This window comes from Pleurodeles waltl, chromosome 10 (assembly GCF_031143425.1).
Source record: "Pleurodeles waltl isolate 20211129_DDA chromosome 10, aPleWal1.hap1.20221129, whole genome shotgun sequence".
NCBI lineage: Eukaryota > Metazoa > Chordata > Amphibia > Caudata > Salamandridae > Pleurodeles > Pleurodeles waltl.
This window is the reverse complement of record NC_090449.1, coordinates 678,787,015-678,807,818: the sequence shown is the minus strand read 5'-3', so window position 1 is coordinate 678,807,818 and position 20,804 is coordinate 678,787,015.

The window sequence follows — 20,804 nt, the reverse complement described above, 5'->3', positions numbered from 1 at the left end:
CCCATGCAGCAGTCCGTAATGGGGTAGGACCCCATCTACCAAAAGCTCCAACTCCTCCGAAGTGAAGGCAGAGGCCCTTTCCCTGGTCACACGGGCCATGGTAGGTTGCAGACACAGGTCACAGAGGCACATGCACTGTAGGTGTTCTCCTGTTGAAGGTCACGAAACAAGTGGGGAATCAGATAGAAAATGGCAGTCACGTCCGCGGTGGTGTACACCGTCACTGCCGGCGCAGATCCCCATTGGCCACTGTACTCCATAGAGCCCCATATTATCAAATGAGGAGTTGCACAGCGGTGCAAGACCGCCTTCCGTCACGACGCCCAACGTCGGCAGTTACCTCACTTCCACCAGCCCATACATACAGGACAGGCGGTCGCCATTTCATGGTGGCGGACAACGGTCATATCAACCTTAACTGTGTCACAGCCTAGATTATAAACATACCTCCCCATTCCCACTGTCCCATCACATAAATGCACTATGTACACTGAGATTGGGGTTCCATTGTTCAAATTGTGACAGCCTACTCACTCTTGTGTCCCTTAGATACCTACTGCTGCAGATAAATAGGAGGGGGAGGCATACCCCCGTGTACAGACCCCTTGTGGACTTGGCTACAATGTAGGACAGGCACATTATACTCACCTATAGACTGGAGAGAGCCACAATCACAGAGCTGTGTGCCCAATTGGAGCCTGACCTGATATCTGCTATCTGTCATCCGACTGGGATACCCCTCTTCTGGAAGTGCTATCAGTGCTCAATTTCCTGGCAACTTTCCAAGTGACAGTGGGCTTGGCAGCAGGAATGTCACAGCCAGGGTTCTCAATCGTGCTGGCAAGAGTTTTGTCTGCCCTGGTTAAACACATGTGCAGCTACATAGCTTTCCTCCAGATGGAAGATCTGGCCACTGTGAAGGCCTGATTCTATGCAATGGGACATATACCCAATATTGTTGGGCCATTGATGGGACACATATTATGTTAGTCCCCCCCGCCAGAATGTACAGGTGTTCAGGAATCGGAAGAGTTTCCACTCACTCAATGTGCAAATGGTCAATACTAAGTATCCTGGGTCAGTGCATGATGCCTTTGTTCTGAGGAATAGCAGCATCCCAAATGTGATGGCCCAACTACAGAGGCACAGGGTGTGGCAAATAGGTGAGCCATGGTCCCCACCCACTGTATGTAAGTGTATGCCTTCAGGTGTCATCCCCAAATCATTGTGTGAGGCTAAATTGTGTCCCTCAGTACTTGCAGGTGCCCAAACCTATTGTGGCTGCTGACCCCTGTGAGGAATGCCATGACATGGGCTGAGGAACGTTATAATGAGGCTCATGGGCGAACCAGAAGGATCATCCAGAGGACCTTCGGGCTCCTGAAGGCCAGGTTCAGGTGCCTCCATCTGACAGGTGGATCCCTGTTCTACTCACCTGGGAAGGTCTGCCAGATAGTAGTGGCATGCTGCATCTTGCACAACCTGGCCCTCAGATGGCATGTACCCTTTCTGCAGGAGGAGGTGCCCCTGTGGCAGCAGTGGACCCTGAGGACAGTGGGGATGAGGAGGCAGAGGATGAGGATGAGGACAACAGAACATCAGTTATCCGTCAATACTTCCAATGGCACACAAGTGAGACAGTGCAACTGACAATTCCTCTGACTATTGATGTTTCTGTGTGGAGGTAGCATGATGGCATTAACTTTCATTGCATCTCAACTCACTGTCCCCTATGGATTGTCATTTTACAGATGTTGGTGAGATAAGAACTGTGTACTGAAGTGATGACAAAATTAAATACTGATGTGATGACTACAGACAGCAACAGGTCATTATTTCTATGCTCTCACAGTTTTCAGATCATTTGCACTAGATGTGACTGTTTCCATAAATGCACATTTTCAACACATAAAGGGGCATATTTATACTCTGGTTGCGCCGAATTTGCGTCGTTTTTTTTGACGCAAATTCGACGCAAAACTAACGCCATATTTATACTTTGGCGCTAGACGCGTCTAGCGCCAAAGTTCCCGGAATGTGCGTCATTTTTTAGCGTGAACCCCTTCCTTGCGTTAATGATATGCAAGGGAGGCGTTCCCGTCTTAAAAAATGACTCCCAGGCCTTTACGTGGTATTTATACTCCCGGGCAAAAATGACGCCCGGGAGTGGGCGTGGCCAAAAACGGCGCATTTGCGCCGCTTTTTAACGCCTGGGTCAGGGATGGCGTTAAGGGACAAGTGGGCTCAAAATGAGCCCAGAGTGCCCTCCCCTGCCCCCAGGGACCCCCCCTGCCACCCTTGCCCACCCCAGGAGGACACCCAAGGACGGAGGGACCCATCCCATGGACATTAAGGTAAGTTCAGGTAAGTATTTTTTTTTTTTTTTTTTTGTGGCATAGGGGGGCCTGATTTGTGCCCCCCTACATGCCACTATGCCCAATGACCATGCCCAGGGGACAGAAGTCCCCTGGGCATGGCCATTGGGCAAGGGGGCATGACTCCTATCTTTACAATGATAGGAGTCATGTTGATGGGGGATGGGCGTCGAAAATAAATGGCGCAAGTCGGGTTACGATGATTTTTTCGACGTAACCTGACTTGCCCCATTTTAAGACGCCCATGCGCCATTTTCCCCCTACGCCGGCGCTGCCTGGTGTACGTGGTTTTTCTCGCGCACACCAGGCAGCGCCGGTCTGCTTGCGCCGGCTAACGCCATTCAATAAATACGGCGCCCGCATGGCGCTTCAGAATGGCGTTAGCCGGCGCTAATTTTTTTGACGCAAAACTGCGTTAGCGCAGTTTTGCGTCGAAAAGTATAGATACGGCCCAAAATACTAGTAGTCAAGTTGTGTTCAAGGGTGTTTATTGTAGTCTATGAAATTGAGGTAAAAGTGCAATGGAATGGGTTGATGATGGAGGAAAGTCCAGGGTATTATTCCAGTCTGTAGCACAGGTGCAGTGTCCAAAGGGCCACAGGAAGGGGGGCAAAGGCAGTTCAAAGTGGACAAGGTGACAGGGTGGGACATAAGGGAGACAATCAGGAGAGTCTTATTTCCTGCCAGTGGTCTTGGCAAGTGTCTCTGGCTTCTCTCTGGGTTGCAGGGAACGTTTGTGGGGTGGTTCACCTTCTGCAGGGGAGGAGTGCTGGTGGCCTGTGGGTCCTGTGGTGAGGCCTCCTGCCCACTAGCTGCAGCGGAAGTGGTGGGCTGGTCAATGGACTGGCTAGTGGTAGGGGCCCGCTGGTGTGCTGTTGCTGCCCTCATGATGTTGACCATGTCTGCCAGCACCCCTGCTATGGAGATCAAGGTGGTGTTAATTGCCTGCAAGTCCTCCCCGATCCCCTGATACTGTTCCTCCTGCAGCCGCCTGTTCTCCTGCACATTGTCAAGGATCTGGCCCATTGTGTTCTGGGAATGTTGGTAGGCTCCCAGGATCTCTGTGAGTGCCTCCTTGAGAGTCTGTTCTCTGGGACTGTCCTCCCCCTGGCGCACAGCGGTCCTCCCAGTGTCCCTGTTGGCCTGTGCCTCTGTCCCCTGAACGGTGTTTCCACTGCCACTGACCCCAGGTCCCTGATTGTCTTGGGCATGAGGTGTGGACTGGGGTCCCTGTACAGGTGGGCACACTGCTGATTGACGTGTCCTGGGGACAGAGGTGTGGGTACGCTAGGTGGGGATTGTTAGAAATGGGGTCTTTGGTTGACAGTCAGGTTACCCCCTGTTCAAGCAAGGACCCTCACTCTAGTCAGGGTAAAAGAGAATCACCCTCAGCTAACCCCTGCTTACCCCCTTGGTAGCTTGGCAGAGCAGTAGGCTTAACCTCAGAGTGCTAGGTGTAAAGTATTTGTACCAACACACACAGTAACTTAATGAAAACACTACAAAATGACACAACACCAGTTTAGAAAAATAGGAAATATTTATCTAAACAAAACAAGACCAAAACGACAAAAAACCGACATACACAAGTCAAGTTATGAATTTTTAAAGATTTAACTAAAAAATAGCGTTTAGAAACAAAAATGCTTCGATGAGATGTTAACACGGCGTCGTGACGGAGTTGTTCCCAACAAGCCGACACCAGCGGCGCTGGACACGGAGTCGTGTAGACCCCCAAGTACAGTACCTTTGGTGAAGAGTGAAAACAAGCCGATGCGCGAAGTCGGGAATCGCGGCGTCTGTGCGAAACGTTGAATCCGTGCACTTCGAGCGGCGTTGGTCACGACGTGGTGCGGCGACTTCTACGGTGTCGTGGACTTCAGCTGGGCTGCTGCGGCGTCGGGCCTGCGAAGAGCGTCGCGTTCCAGCGAAGGTCACGCCGTCAGAGGCAGGCGGCGTTACCGGATTCAGCAGCGGCGTCGGTCCGAAGTCGTCCGAAGTCGATTTCCTTGGATTCCACCAGCTTTCCTTTCAAGGGCCCAGGGACTGGATAGTGCACCACTTGTCGGGGCAGGAGTCTCTCCAGAGACTCCAGGTGCTGGCAGAGAGAAGTCTTTGCTGTTCCTGAGACTTCAAACAGCAGGAGGCAAGCTCTAACTCAAGCCCTTGGAGTTTCTTCACAAGATGGAAGGCACACAAAGTCCAGTCTTTGCCCTCTTACTCTGCCAGAAGCAGCACTGCAGGAAAGCTCCACAAAGCACAGTCACAAGCAGGGCAGCACTTCTTCCTCAGCTATCAGCTCTTCTCTAGGCAGAGGTTCCTCTTGGTTCCAGAAGTGTTTCTAAAGTCTGTAGATTTGGGTGCCCTTCTTATACCCATTTTAGTCTTTGAAGTCACCTTTCTTCAAAGGGGACTCACACCTACTTGTGAAATCCTGCCTTGCCCAGGCAAGGCCTCAGACACACAGCAGGGGGTTGGAGCCGGCATTGTCAGAGGCAGGCACAGTCCTTTCAGATGAGAGTGACCACTCCACCCCTCCCTCCTAGCAGAGATGGCTAATCAGGAAATGCAGGTTACACCCCAGCCCCCTTTGTGTCACTGTCTAGTGCGAGGTGAAAAACAACCCAACTGTCAAACTGACCCAGACAGGGAATCCACAAACAAGGCAGAGTCACAGAATGGTTTAAGCAAGAAAATGCTCACTTTCTAAAAGTGGCATTTTCAAACGCACAATCTTAAAATCAACTTTACTAAAAGATGTATTTTTAAATTGTGAGTTCAGGGACCCCAAACTCCACATGTCCATCTACTCTCTAGGGGAATCTACACTTTAATCATATTTAAAGGTAGCCCCCATGTTATCCTATGAGAGAGACAGGCCTTGCAACAGTGAAAACCGAAGTTGGCAGGTATTTCACTGTCAGGACATATAAACCACATTACTATATGTCCTACCTTATCCATACACTGCACCCTGCCCTTGGGGCTACCTAGGGCCTACCTTAGGGGTGCCTTACATGTAAGAAAAGGGAAGGTTTAGGCCTGGCAAGTGGGTACACTTGCCAAGTCGACTTTACAGTGTAAAAATACACACACAGACACTGCAGTGGCAAGTCTGAGACATGATTACAGAGCTACTTATGTGGGTGGCACAACCAGTGCTGCAGGCCTACTAGTAGCATTTGATTTACAGGCCCTGGCACCTCTAGTGCACCTTACTAGGGACTTACTAGTAAATCAAATATGCCAATCATGGATAAACCAATTACATACAATTTACACGGAGAGCATATGCACTTTAGCACTGGTTAGCAGTGGTAAAGTGCTCAGAGTTGAAAAGCCAACAGCAACAGGTCAGAAACAAATAGGAGGCAGGAGGCAAAAAGACTGTGGATGACCCTGCATGAGCAAAAGTCCAACAGGGATACTGATGGGGGAGGCTCTGTGGTGGACTATGAGTGGGCTTGGGTGACCGACTGTCCAGTGGTCCCTGATGAGCCAGGTTGTTGGTCCAGATCCTGAGGTCCAGAGTTACCATCATCACTGGAGGCATCTTCTGTTAGGGGACTGGATAATCGTGACATCACCTATCCACTGACATTGGCTGGGGCACCTGTGGGGATGTAAGTGATGTATTATGCTTCATGTCTGTGACATATTGTACATCCCTGGCTTCCCCTCTATCGTTGCTGTTGCCCTGCCACCTTTGTTTGTGTATGGTGATGTATTGTATGATTATTAGTTTCCCTATGCTGTGCATACTTTGGTGATGGGTGTCCATGCAGGGCTGGGAGGGCTGTCCATGCGTTGGTATGGCATGCAGGGCTTGGCATTGGGGTTAGTCATCTGCGTTGGTCCAGTGTGTAGGGGTGGAGTGGAGTGATGGAAGTGAGGGTGAGGGGGTGTGATTTAATGCAGGTATGGGGGTGATAAGTGATAAACGTTGACTTACCAGAGTCCAGTCCTCTGGCTACTCCAGCGAGTCCTTCATGATGCAGTACTGCCATGACTTGCTCCTCCCATGCTGTGAGCTGTGGGGGAGGAGGTGAGGGTCCACCGCCAGACCTCTGTATGGCAAGCTGGTGCCTTGCTGGCAATGGATATCTGCTGTACCTGTGCTCCAAAGAGTCTGGACAATTTCCTCCACCATGATCCTTAACTCCTCATCAGAGAAACGGGGGTGCCTTTGTGGTGACATGGGTGTTGTGTGGTGTGCGTTGGTGAGAGTGTGTTGAGTGATGCGGTGGGGTGTGTGATGTGGGGTGTGTGAGGGATGTATGGGTGTATGTTGTGTATGTGTTTAGTTGTCACTGTGCTGTCCGTGTCAATCTCCTGGCATTAATTGTTGCTTGTAAAGGGTTGTGGGTAATGTGGGTGTGAGTCTCTGCTCTCTGGGTCCAGAAATAAAGCTCTTCCTTGGCAAATGTGTTAATCCTCCTCGACCAGGAATGTGCACTGCCCTGCTAGCGAGCTTCAAAGGGCTTTCTGCCTTTGAAACTTGGCCCCAGGCCTGCTGCTGGTAGCAGATGGCCGCCTCTATTGCAAACTCCCACTTTTGTCAGGAGCAACGGTGGGAAAATGCACAAAGGACTGGAAGAGTGGCCACCCTAAGGTTGCACCATCCCTAAGGTCTGCATGAGAGGTGACCTCTCTATTTTATTTTCCTCCTTCTTGCATGGTAGGAAAATAGTGAATCAGGGATAGGGAAGTGACGTCTGCTCACAGGAAGTGGTCACATAGTGGGTGTATCCACCCTAAGGTAGATGACCCATTGGTCACCACCAGGTACTCCTCTAAACACCCACTAAATAGGTGAAGTCCTGCTGCATCTAGAAAAAGGTGCCAAACCCTGCCTTCTGCACCCATGACTCTACAATAGTAGCTGAGGGGTCGAATGGACATCAGACAGACTCTACAAAACCCCAGAAGACCTCCAACCTTCTAAAAATCACCAAAGACCTCCCTCCAGAGTGAAGGGTGGGATGGAAGAGAGAGAGGAAGAGAGAGAGAGCAACAGAAAGTGAGAGATTGAGAGAGAGGGAAACTAATTTAGAGAAAGAGATTAACAGAGAGAAATTGAGGGGAGAGACGTTTTTAGGCTTTGATGAATAATATATGTAGTATGAGATATTTTAGGACAAATTAAAAAGAATAGTGTATTTACAATTTAAAAAAAGATCACTTGTCAGTATGAACCTTAAATTTCAAAGAAATTAAGAATGGCAATGACAACAAACACTTGTAGCAAGGTGAAGGTAGTCTTACAATGGAATACCAGCACAATAACCACTAGTGGCCCTCGGATTCACTCTCAGAAACCCCAGCTCAGTCCTGGTAGTGTGGCAAAGAGCAGTCCAGCTGCTTAGAGGAAAATGTATAAAGCATTTTACATTACCAACATGGACGATAAGTAAATGACTCAACAGAAATCCAACACCAATTTAGAAAAATAGATTAGATTTTAATCTTAATTTAGACACCAAAACAACTTTTGCAGCTTTTGTACAACCAGAGTTGTGAATTTTTAAGTCTTTGGAAAATAGAGTACTTTGCAGATTTAAAGGACTTCCATTGAAGTCAATGGGAAAAATAGCAGTGTGCACTCAGGCACTTCTAGGATGAGTTCCGGTGAACTGACAGGAACTTAAGGTGCTGCATGGACCTAGACCAAGATTCAACAGTCAAACTTTTGTTACCTTGCCCAGGGAGTCCGGTTGCAGAGGTGACTTGACTATCCTTGGTGATGAACGGTCCACAGTGACTGGTGCGTTTTGCACTCCATGGGGGTGGACTCACACTCTACCCTTCTGATGTAGAGGTCTTTGGGAGCCAGGAATGGATCCTTGGATCTTCACCACCTTGTCCGGTGGCTCCGGTGAAGAGGTAGCTCCTAGCTGCCAATCACCGGGCTGATCGTGCCAAAGCTGTTTTGCTGCTGCAGTTAATCACTTCCTTCAGACTGCAAACCCACAGGAGGGGGTAGATGGCTAAGTCAGTCCCTCTGCTGAGGGGGTGCTCTGGAGGCAGTGAACGTCTGGTGGCCATTGGTTTCCATGCAGGAGACAAACAAGCCTTGGTTGTTGCAAGGGTGGTCCACTGACTTTCTGGCGGATGGAGGGCGTTTGGTGAGGAGTTGAGGCTTGAAACTTGACACAGGCCTCATTCCCACTCCTTAGATGCTGGACACCAAGGGGCATATTTATACTCCGTTTGCGCCGGATTTGCGTCGTTTTTTTTTAACGCAAATTCGACGCAAAACGAACTCCATATTTATACTCTAGCGTTAGACCCGTCTAGCACCAAAGTACATGGAGTTTGCGTCATTTTTTAGCGTGGACACCTACTTTGCGTTAATGATATGCAAGGTAGGCGTTCCCATCTAAAAAAGTGACTCCGAGGCTCGTGCGCCGTATTTACACTCCCGGGCAAAAATGACGCCCGGGAGTGGGCGGGTAAAAAAAAATGACGTCCAGCCGCTTTTGTGTCGTTTTTTAGCGCCTGGTCAGGGCAGGAGTTAAGGGACCTGTGGGCTCGGAAGGAGCCCAGAGGTGCCCTCCCATGCCCCCAGGGACCCCCCCTGTCACCCTTGCCCACCCCAGGAGGACGCCTAAGGATGGAGGGACCCATCCCAGGGAACATAAGGTAAGTTCAGGTAAGTAAATTTTTTTTTTTTTTTTGTGGCATAGGGGAGCCTGATTTGTGCCCCCCTACATGCCACTATGCCCAATGACCATGCCCAGGGGACAGAAGTCCCCTGGGCATGGTCATTGGGCAAGGGGGCATGACTCCTGTCTTTGCTAAGACAGGAGTCATTTAAATGGGGGTTGGGAGTAAAAAAAAATGGCGCAAATCGGGTTGAGGCGAAAATTTTGCCTCAGCCTGACTTGCCCCATTTTTTGGCGCCCAAGCTCCATATTCCCCTACGCCGGCGCTGCCTGGTGTACGTCATTTTTTTTGACGCACACCAGGCAGCTTCGCCGGCTAACGTCATTGAATAAATACGGCGCCCGCATGGCGCTTCAGAATGGCGTTAGATTTTTTGACGCACAACTGCGTTGGCGCAGTTGTGCGTCGAAAAGTATAAATATGGCCCCAAGTTTCTTTGGGCTCAGGCACTCAGAGCCAATCAGGTCACGGTTCTTCATCCTCAGCACTTCTTTACTCCTGCAATTTTCTGGGGACTGGTGCCACAAGTCAGGAGAGTTTTCCTTGGGGTTTCAATGTCCACAGGGGTCCCTATAGTTGGGACCAATGAGTTTTCACCACTAGCACACGCCATGCACACAGTGCCAATACTGGTCTCCATAGGTCACCCTGGCCCTCATTACAATCTTTGCGGTAAATTCCGCCTACCGCCAAGCTGACGGCCGCAAACATACCGTGACCACACGGTGGGTTTCTGCTAAGGGTATTATGACCCACACAAAGAAATCCGCCATTATGCAGACACCCACACAAGTCCGCCAGACCAAAGGTCAGTGATAAACTGGCGTTAGCAAAACCCACACTGTTACGCCAACAGGAATACGCCCACAGTATCACGACCCACGAATCACCGCAGCGGTCTTTCAACAGTGGTAAACCATTGGCGGTACACACCGCCGCAATCAAAATACACACACACCTACAAAACTACACAACATTGGACAATTCAACCTACACACACCTGACACACATACACACACCACACACTCATACCACTATAAAACACACACCCACATTACCCACAACCCCTTACAACGAAAAAAAAGATAGCAAACAGAGAGAGACAAGCCAGGAGCACCCACTCAATCAGAGCTACAAAACACCATCACCCATACACCATCCACGCACCTCACACCACAAACCCCAACACAGCACCCCCACACACCCTCACACATATCACTCACACTACATCCATGGCACCCCAAAGACACCCCAGGTTTTCAGAGGAGGAGCTAAGGGTCGTGGTGGAGGAAATCATCTGGGTAGAGCCACAGCTTTTCCGATCACAGGTGCAGCAGACGTCCATTGCTAGGAAGATGGAGCTATGGTGGAGAATCGTGGACAGGGTCAACGCCGTGGGACAGCACCCCAGAACAAGGGATGACATCAGGAAGAGGTTCTGTGGTTGCAAGACACCAGGTAGCAGTACAGAGGACTTGCGGTGGACCCCCAGTTCCTCCCCCACAACTAACAACATGGGAGGAGCGAGTCTTGGCGATCATGCATCTTGAGGGCCTTGCAGGAGTAGCAGGAGGACAGGACTCTGGTGAAATTTTCACTACTTTATCCCCCACCCTACATGCATGCCATCACAAACTCGTACCCTTACCCACACACCCATCACTTCACCACCTCACATATACCCAACTATCACAACCCACCCATCCCAATACCAAGCCCTGCATGCAACACCAATGCATGGACACCCATCACAGACCTGCATGGACACCCATCACTAAAGCATGCCCATTAGAGATAATCACCTAGCCCACAAAATCACCACGCACACAAGGCAAAGCTGACAGGGCTATCACAACCATACAGGGAAACACACCCATGCACAAGATGGCACACGCAGATACAATAACACTGCATTTATATCCCCACAGGACCCCTAATCAACGTCACCGGAGAGAACTTGCCAGCAACATCCAGTACCCCCCCAGCAGAGGCCCACAGTAATGACAGCAGCTCTGCACGCCTGGATCAGGATGACCAACCTGGCCCATCAGGACAGTCGGTTACCCTGCCACAGTCCCATACCACCACAGAGAATCCCCTCTCAGGAAACACCACCACAGCACCCACCCAGCGGGCCCATGCCACTGTCCCCCGGACACATAAATCAGCAGTATGTCCACAACTATAGCGACCCCAGGCAACCCCACAAATCTAGGATGATCAGAGACCTGGGGTCAGTGGCAGTGGGCACACGGCTCAGGGGACAGAGGCACAGGACAACAGGGAAGCTGGGAGGACTGTTGTGCGACAGGGGGAGGACAGGCCCAGGGAACCCACTCTCCAGGAGGCACTCACAAACATCCTGGGAGCATACCACCATTCCCAGGAGACCATGGGCCAGATACTGGCCAAGTTGCAGGAGACCCAGTGGATGCAGGAGGGACAGTACCTGGGGATCAGGGAGGACCTCAAACTCATCTACACCATCCTGGTCACCCTTGCAGGGGTGCTGGGTGGCATGGCCAACACCATAAGGGAGGCAGTGGCACACCAACGGGCCCCTGACACTTGCCACACCGAAGAACAGCCCTCCACCTCTGCCGGCGCTAGTGGACAGGAGGCCCTGCCACAGGACCAACAGGTCACCAGCACCCCACCCCCTGCAGAAGGAGAACCAAACAAAGGGTCCCTGCAATGCGGGTAGAAGCCAAAGAACATTGCCAAGACCCCAGCTAGGAAATAAGACTCTCCTGATTGTCATCCTTGTGTCCCACACTATCACCCTGTCCAGCTTGAACTGCCATTGCCCCCCTTCCTATGCCCCCTTGGACAATGCTCCTGGGAAATCAAGAGATTGGACTCTACCCTGGACTTTCCTTCACCATCACCCCAGCCCATTGCACATCCCCCTCTACTTATGAGCACTTAAATAAACACCCCTGGAACAAATACAAATCTGGAGTCTGTCAAATTATTCAAATATGTATTAGTACACTATCAAAGCATTGCAAGTCATATGTACAGTTAAATTTACTTTGGAATGACCTTTAGTGGGCAGCAGTAAACACACCAGGAGCCAGAGTGGGCCACAGAGATCTGAAAATAGAGATGCCAAAGGGTACAGTAAGTGGCCATAGACATAGGGAAATCAGGCTGCCATGTACAATGTCCAACAGAAAACTGAAAAGTAAAGTGAAGTTACAGTGTCTTACCTGTGTGTCACTGGAAGTACTGCTGTATTATATTACTTCTGTTGTCCACATCTTCTTCCTCTGCCTCCACTTCCTCACTGTCCACAGGCTCCACTGCTGCCACCGACCATCTCCAGGCTCATCCTCCTGCAGAAAAGGCACCTGGCGTCTCAAGGCCAGGTTGTACAACATGCAACATGCAACAATGATCTGGCACACCTTTTTGGGTGAGTAGTACAGGGATCCACCAGTCAGATGGAGGCACCTGAAACTGGCCTTCAGAAGGCCGAAGGTTCTTTCAATTATCCGCCTTGTTCGCCCATGTGCCTCATTGTAACGTTCCTCTGCCCTTGTCCTGGCATTCCTCACTGGGGTCAGTAGCCATGAGAGGTTGGGGTAACCAGAGTCACCTGCAAATATCGAGGGATACCTGTTAGCCACACACTCACCCTTAGGGATAACCCCATACCCATACACCAATTTATACTGGGTGGGGACCTTGGGCTCACCTATTAGCCACACCCGGTGCCTCTGGAGTTGAGCCATCACATATGGGATGCTGCTATTCCTCGGGATAAAGGCGTCATGCACTGAGCCAGGATACTTGGCATTCACATGGGAGATGTACTGGTCAGCCAAACACACCACCTGCACATTCATAGAGTGATAGCTTTTTCTATTCCTGAACACTTGTCCATTTCTCCGGGGGGGGGGCGGACAAATGCCACATGTGTACCATCAATGGCACCAATGATGTTGGGGATTTGTCCCAGGGCATAGAAGTCAGCTTTCACTGTGGCCAAATCCTCCACCTGGGGGAATACAATGTAGCTGCAAATGTGTTTCAGCAGGGCAGACAACACTCTGGTCAACACATTTGAGAACATTGGCTGTGACATCCCTGATGCCATGGCCACTGTAGTTTGGAAGGAACCACTTGCCAGGAAATGGAGCACTGGCAGGACCTGCACTAGAGGGGGGATACCTGTGGGCTGGAGGATAGCTGACATCAGGTCTGGCTCCAATTGGGCACACAGTTCTTGGATTCTGGCCGAATCAAGTCTATATAATGATAATGTGCCTGCCCTCCATTGTCGCAAGGTCCACCAGGGGTCTGTACACTGGAGGATGTCTCCATCTCATATTCATCCTCAGCGGTCAAAGCCTATGCAGGAAATCGGTGAGCAGAGGGTCATAATCACACATCTATTGCAATAATGATGCATTTCTACATTTACAGAACCATTATGTGAATCAGAGAGTCAGTTGCTGTGCTAATGTCTGCTGTGACGCAGTTAGGTGCCATGCCCTGTGCCCCCTGAAATGGTGGCTGTAGGAGGCTGGCCTGGCTTATGGTGGGCACCTGATGGTACTTACACCTTGTGCCAGGTCCAGTTATCCCTTATTAGTAGATTAGTAGTGTTTTAGCAGCTTAGGCTGATAGAGGTAGCTATAGCAGAGCAGCTTAGGCTGAACTAGGAGACATGCAAAGCTCCTACTATACCACTTATATCATATAGCACTATATTATAAGAATCACAATACTCAGATTCACTAAAAATAAAGGTACTTTATTTTAGTGACAATGTGCAAAAATATCTCAGAGGATATACTCCCTTAGGAGGTAAGTAAAATACACAAAATATACACACAAACCAAAATCAGGTAAGTAAACAGTTAGAAAAGTAGTGCAAACACTGTAGAATACAATAAGATGCAATAGGCCGAGGGGCAACACAAGTCATATACTAAGAAAGTGGAATGTGAACCACTTAGGGACCCCAGGCCTAGTGTAGTGTGTAGAGGGTCACTGGGAGTGTTAGAAAACACAAAGGGTGTCCAAGATACCCCACCTCAAGACCCTGAAAAGTAGGAGTGAAGTTACCCTACTTCCCCAGAAACACACTAAAGTCGTGATAGGCGATTCTGCAAAGACAACAACTGACTGCAAAGCACTGAAGACGGATTCCTGGACCTGAGGACCTGTAAAGGTAGGGGACCAAGTCCAAGAATCACAAAAGTCTCCGGGGGGGCAGGAGCCCACTAAACCCCGGTTGAAGGTGCAAAATGGCTGCCTCTGGGTGGAAGAAGCTGAAGATTCTGCAACAACGGAAGATGCCAGGAACTTCTCCTTTGCACAGAAATGTCCCATGGCATGCTGGAGGATGCAGAGTTGTTTCCACGCAGAAAGACCACAAACAAGCCTTGCTAGCTGCAAAGGTCGAGGTTGAAGAAAATGGGTGCTGCCCGGGCCCAGGAAGGACCAGGAGGTCGCCTCTTGGAAGAGGAGACAGAGGGGTGCTCAGCAACATAGAGAGCCCATGCAGAAGCAGGCAGCACCCGCAGAAGCACTTGAACAGGGGTTCAAGAGAACTGAGCACGACAGTTGTCTCAACACTACAAAGGAGGGTCCCACGAAGCCGGTGGTCAACTCAGCGAGTTGAGCAATGCAGGACGGAGTGCTGGGGACCTGGGATGTACTGTGCATGAAGGATTCCTAGCAAAAGTGCACAGAAGCCCTAGCAGCTGCAGATCACGCAGTACACAGGATTACTGTCTGGCGTGGGGAGGCAAGGACTTACCTCCACCAAATTTGGACAGATGGACCACTGGACTGTCGGGCTCACTTGGATCCAGCTCCTGTGTTCCAGGGACCACGCTTGTCAAGATGAGAGGGGACCCAGAGGACCGTTGATGCAGAAGTTTGGTGCCTGCGTTAGCAGGATGAAGATTCCCTCGACCCACAGGAGATTTCTTCTTAGCTTCCAGTGCAGGGTGAAGGCAGACAGCCCTCAGAGCATGCACCACCAGGAAACAGTTGAGAAAGCCGGCAGGATTAGGCGCTACAATGTTGCTGGTAGTCGTCTTGCTACTTTGTTGCGGTTTTGCAGGCGTCCTGGAGCAGTCAGCGGTCGATCTTTGGCAGAAGTCGAAGAGAGAGATGCAGAGGAACTCTGATGAGCTCTTGCATTCGTTATCTGATGAGAAACCCACAGGAGAGACCCTAAATAGCCCTCAGAGGAGGATTGGGCAGAAGCCTGTCTGTGGGTTGGCAGCAGCGGTACCTGCAGTGAAAACCCCAGAGAGCTAGTTTGTCAGTACCCGGGGTCCATGCTGGTGACCTGGGGATGCATGGGATTGGCACCCCAATACCAGATTTGGCATGGGGGAACAATTCCATGATCTTAGACATGTTACATGGCCATATTCGGAGTTAGCATTGTGAAGCTACATATAGGTATTGACCTATATGTAGTCCACACGTGTAATGGTGTCCCCCCACTCACAAAGTACGGGGAAATTGCCCTGAACTATGTGGGGGCACCTTGGCTAGTGCCAGGGCGCCCTCACACTTAGTAACTTTGCACCTAACCTTCACTAAGTGAGGGTTAGACATATAGGTGACTTATAAGTTACTTAAGTGCAGTGTAAAATGGCTGTGAAATAACGTGGACGTTATTTCACTCAGGCCACAGTGGCAGTCCTGTGTAAGAATTGTCTGAGCTCCCTATGGGTGGCAAAAGAAATGCTGCAGCCCATAGGGATCTCCTGGAACCCCAATACTCTGGGTACCTAGGTACCATATACTAGGGAATTATAAGAGTGTTCCAGTGTGCCAATCAGAATTGGTAAAAATGGTCACTAGCCTGCAGTGACAATTTTAAAAGCAGAGAGAGCATAAGCACTGAGGTTCTGGTTAGCAGAGCCTTGGTGACACAGTTAGGCACCACACAGGGAACACATTCAGGCCACAAACTATGAGCACTGGGGTCCTGGCTAGCAGGATCCCAGTGAGACAGACAAAACAAACTGACACACAAGTAAAAATGGGGGTAATATGCCAGGCAAGATGGTACTTTCCTACACAACCCCTCCCCCTCCCCCCCCCCCCCAAACGAGGGACAATAAGGCTAACCTTGCCCAGATGAGTCTTCATTGTCTAAGTGGAAATATCTGGAGAGTCCATCTGCATTGGAGTGGGTACTCCCAGGTCTATGTTCCACTGTATAGTCCATTCCCTGTAGGGAGATGGACCACCTCAACAATTTAGGGTTTTCACCTTTCATTTGTTTAAGCCATAATAGAGGTTTGTGGTCTGTCTGAACAATAAAGTAAGTACCAAACAGGTATGGCCTCAACCTTTTCAGGGCCCAGACCACAGCAAAGGCCTCCTTCTCTATGGCAGACCAATGCTTTTCTCTAGGGGTCAACCTCCGGCTGACAAAAGCAACAGGTTGATCCTGGCCCTCAGTGTTAAGCTGTGGTAGCCCTGCCCCCACCCCTAATTCAGAAGCATCAGTCTGGACTATGAACGTCTTGGAGTAACAAGGGCTTTTTTTAGGACAGGTGCAGAGCACATGGCCTGTTTTAGGTCATCAAAAGCCTTTTGACAGCTAGCTGTCCACAATACCTTTTTAGGCATCTTCTTACTAGTGAGGTCATTAAGAGGAGCTACAATGGAGCCATAGTTCTTACCGAACCTCCTATAGTACCCTGTGGCGTCTAAGAAGGCTCTCACCTGGGTTTGAGGTGTTGGGGGAGCCCATTCCATAATGGTCTGGATCTTCCCCTGCAGTGGTGCAATCTGTTCCCCACCTACCAGGTGGCCCAGATAAACCATTTCCCCTGCCTTATCTGGCACTTTGAAGCCTTGATAGTGAGGCCTGCCTTTTGCAGGGCCTCCAAAACTTTCCATAGGTGGACCAGGTGCTCATCCCAGGTGGAGCTAAAGCCAGCTATATTAACTAGATATGCTTCACTAAAAGCTTCCAAACCTTGCAGGACTGTGTTCACCAACCTCTGAAAAGTGGCAGGTGCATTCTTCAAACCAAAGAGCGTCACAGTGAACTGATAGTGCACTCCAATGGTGGAAAATGCAGTTTTAGGGTTAGCATCTTCTGAGAATTTAATCTGCCAATACCCTGCAGTTAAATCAAAAGTGCTTAGATACTTGTCAGAAGCCAGTGTATCAATGAGCTTGTCTGCTCTGGCTATAGGGTGAGCATCAGTCTTGGTTACTTGATTGAGTCCTCTGTAGTCAACACAAAACCTCATTTCTCTTTTACCATCCTTACTGTGAGGTTTTGGGACAAGCACCACTGGGCTAGCCCATGGGCTTTCTGAAGGCTCAATCACTCCTATGTCCAGCATTTTCTGTACCCCTTGTTTCATGCAATCTCTGACATGGTCAGGCTGCCTATAAATCTTACTTTTGACAGGTAAACTGTCTCCATTATTGATTGTGTGCTCACACCAGGTAGTGGTACCTGGTATCAGTGAGAAGAGGTCAGAAAATTGACCTAGGAGATTTATACAGTTGTCCTTCTGCTCAGCAGTAAAGCAATCTGCAAGCACCACTCCCTCCACTAAGCCATCAGCTTCAGTGGTGGAGAAGAGATCAGGGAGAGGGTCACTCTCTTCTTCCTGTCCCTCATCAGTTGCCATGAGCAGGGTTAAGTCAGCCCTGTCATAGTAGGGTTTTAGGCGATTGATATGGAGCACCCTAAGAGGACTCCTGGCAGTGCCCAGGTCTACCAAGTAGGTAACCTCACCCTTCTGCTCAACAATGAGATGGGGTCCACTCCATTTGTACTGGAGTGCTCTTGGGGCCACAGGCTCCAATACCCACACCTTCTGTCCTGGGTGGTACTGAATCAGGACAGCCTTCTGGTCATGCAATTGCTTTTGGAGCTCTTGGCTGGCCTGAAGGTTTTTACTGGCCTTTTTCATGTACTCAGCCATTCTGAATCTTAGGCCAAGTACATAGTCCACTATGTCTTGCTTTGGAGCTTTTAAAGGTTGTTCCCAACCCTCCTTCACAAGTGCAAGGGGACCTTTTACAGGATGCCCAAAGAGGAGTTCACTGGAGCTAAAGCCCACTTATTTTTGGGGTACCTCCCTGTAAGCAAAAAGGAGGCATGGCAACAGGACATCCCATCTCCTTCTGAGTTTATCAGGGAGTCCCATAATCATACCTTTGAGTGTTTAATTAAACCTCTCAACCAGACCATTTGTCTGTGGATGATAAGGACTAGTGAACTTATAAGTTACACCACACTCCTTCCACATAGCTTTGAGGTATGCAGACATGAAGTTACTACCTCTGTCTGACACCACTTCCTTAGGAAAGCCCACTGTGGAAAAGATTCCCAGGAGGGCCTTTGCCACTGCAGGAGCTGTAGTGGTCCTTAAGGGAATTGCTTCAGGATAACTAGTGGCATGGTCCACTACCACAAGGATGAATCTATTGCCTGAAGTTGTTGGAGGGTCAAGGGGGGCAACTATGTCAATCTCTACCCTTTCAAAGGGCACTTCAACCACTCGGAGTGGAATTAAGGGGGCCTTAGGTGTGCCACCAGTCTTGCCACTGGCTTGGCAGGTCACACAAAAACGACAAAACTCTTCAGTGTCCTCTGACATATGAGGCCAGTAAAACAATGGAACACGTCTGTCCCAGGTTTTACTCTGGCCGAAATGCCCAGCCAAAGGAATGTCATGTGCCAAGGACAGAAGAAACTCCCTATACTGCAAAGGGATAACCAATCTCCTGGCAGCTCCAGGTTTAGGGTCCCTTGACTCAGTATAAAGGATGTTGTCTTTCCAATAGACCTCATGGCTATCAGTGACATCCCCATTCTGCTGTTTGACAGCTTGCTGTCTTAAACCCTCTAGTGTGGGACAGATCTGCTGTGCCACACTCCCAAAAGCTCAGCAGTGTCTGCTGCCAGCTCATCTGGTGTAGGTTCTGCACAGGGAGAGGATTCCTCTTCCTCAAAAGGGGAATCTTCTGGAGAGGGAGGGATAGTGGGCAAGGATTTACCCTTTCTTCCCCTAGCTGTTGGGAGCACTTGGTCCATTGTTCCAGGATCCAAGTTTCCCTGCCCTCTTTGCTTCTTGGCCTGAGTCCTTGTTAAAGCAAAGATATGCCCAGGAATGACCAGCATTGCTGCATGAGCCTCCAACTTCACTTCAGCCCAAGCTGATGTCTCGAAATCATTGCCTAGTAAGCAATCTACAGGTAAATCAGTGGCTACCACAACTTTCTTTGGATCAGTAACCCCCCCTCCCCCAGTTGAGATTCACAACAGCCATGGGGAAGCTAAGAGTGTTGTTATGAGCATATGTCACTTGGTACTGCTGACAAAGTAGGTGTTGATCAGGGTGAACCCGTTTCTCAATCACCATAGTGACGCTGGCTCCGGTATCTCTGTAGGCCTCAACCTCAACACCATTTATTAGGGGAAGTTGCTTGTACTTAACCATATTAAGGGGACAAGCAACCAAGGTGGCAAAGTCAATACCACCATCAGAGACTAAAACAGTCTGTGTGGTATCCCTAACAAGACCAACCCCAACTACACTACCAATGGTGAGCCCTGCTACACCCTTTGATTGGCTATTTGTAGTAGACGTCCCACCACCACTGCTATTACTAGGGGCACTAGAGGACGCAGTTGGGGTTGTGGTAGTGGGAGCCTTGGTGTTTTTCTTTGGGCAGGTGGAATCACTTGCCCAATGGCCTTTCATTTTACGTAAATAACACAATGGCTTCTTTTGATTGTGGAAAGAGGATTTGGACCCACCACCCACAGAGGATTTTTGTGGGCCTGATGAAGACACAGAATACTTTTTATCCTTGTCCCCACCTTTGTCAGAAGACTTACAATCCTTCCTCTTGCCATCCTTGTCACCCCCTGTATGAACCTTTCAATTCACTCTTGTTCTGACCCATTTGTCTGCCTTCTTTTCCAATTCTTGGGGAGACGTCAGATCTGAGTCTACCAAGTACTGGTGCAACAAATCAGACACACAATTGTTCAAAATATGCTCTCTCAGGATTAGATTATACAGGCTTTCATAGTCAGTCACCTTACTGCCATGTGACCAACCCTCCAAGGCCTTCACTGAACAGTTTACAAAGTCGGTCCAGTCTTGAGAGGACTCTTTTCTAGTATCTCTGAACTTTATCCTGTATTTTTCAGTGGTTAAGCCAAATCCATCTAAGAATGCATCTTTCAAAACTTTGTAATTATTAGCAACACTTTCTCTGACAGTAAGGAGCTCCTACCCTTACCAGTGAAAGATAGCCACAAGATAGCAGCCCACTGCCTTTGAGGGACCAACTGTACAATACAAGCCCTCTCAAGTGCAGCAAACCACTTGTTAATGTCATACCCCTCCTTGTAAGGGGGACTATCTCATGCAGGTTTCTGGAATCTTGTTCTCTTACAGGATTACCATCAAAAACACTGCTGCTGCCACCATGGGGAACTAACCCCAACCTCTGCCTTTCCCTCTCTACATCTAGAGATTCCCTGTCTAAGGCCAACTGTTGCTGTCTTAGCTTCAGTCTGGCCTCTTCCAACCTCAGCTTTCTGAGTTCCCTTTATATAGTGTTATCCTCAGGGTGGGAGGCTTGGGAATTCTGAGACACAGAGGAGATGTGGGAATTGGCAGAAGTGGACCTGTCTCTAACTGGCTGGGCTCTAGTAACCTGGCCTTTTGGACTGAAAGGTACCCTACTAGTGTGTGACCCCTCCTACTACCTGTTTCACTAGAAGGCCTGTTCGCT